Source organism: Tupaia chinensis, unplaced genomic scaffold (assembly GCF_000334495.1).
Source record: "Tupaia chinensis unplaced genomic scaffold, TupChi_1.0 Scaffold116455_1, whole genome shotgun sequence".
Classification (NCBI taxonomy): domain Eukaryota; kingdom Metazoa; phylum Chordata; class Mammalia; order Scandentia; family Tupaiidae; genus Tupaia; species Tupaia belangeri.
The window spans coordinates 1-323 of NW_006176739.1; the positions used below are offsets into that span (position 1 = coordinate 1).

Here is a 323-nt window from a genome sequence, read left to right on the forward strand (position 1 = left end):
TTTATAAAACTTGATAAAAAATAGTGTTTCAAACTGTGCAGTCACCAGGAGTGCACAGTTGTCACAAATGCACGCGCGTCACTTGGCATCTCCAGCACCGTCAGCTTCCTGTGCCTGGTCTCTTTGGGCACCTCCATTTTCTGCCGGGTTATTCCCCTCCTCGCCAGCATCGGCTTTTCCCGTTCTTCCTTTGGGCGCCTTCTCTCCCTGCTTTGCAGGGTCCGTCTTAGGCTTGGGCCGCGGCTGTGGAGGAGCAGGCTTCGCAGACAACCTGGCAGATCTTCCCTGTGGCTTATCTCCTTTAGCCTCCCCTTCAGCCTTTC

The 323-nt window shown here is 54.2% G+C and overlaps 1 pseudogene; it reads right to left on the reverse strand.

The window, feature by feature from the left end:
- Positions 1 to 29: 29 nt before the first annotated feature.
- LOC102497071 (non-histone chromosomal protein HMG-17 pseudogene) lies at positions 30 to 318 on the reverse strand (annotated as a pseudogene).
- Positions 319 to 323: the final 5 nt, after the last annotated feature.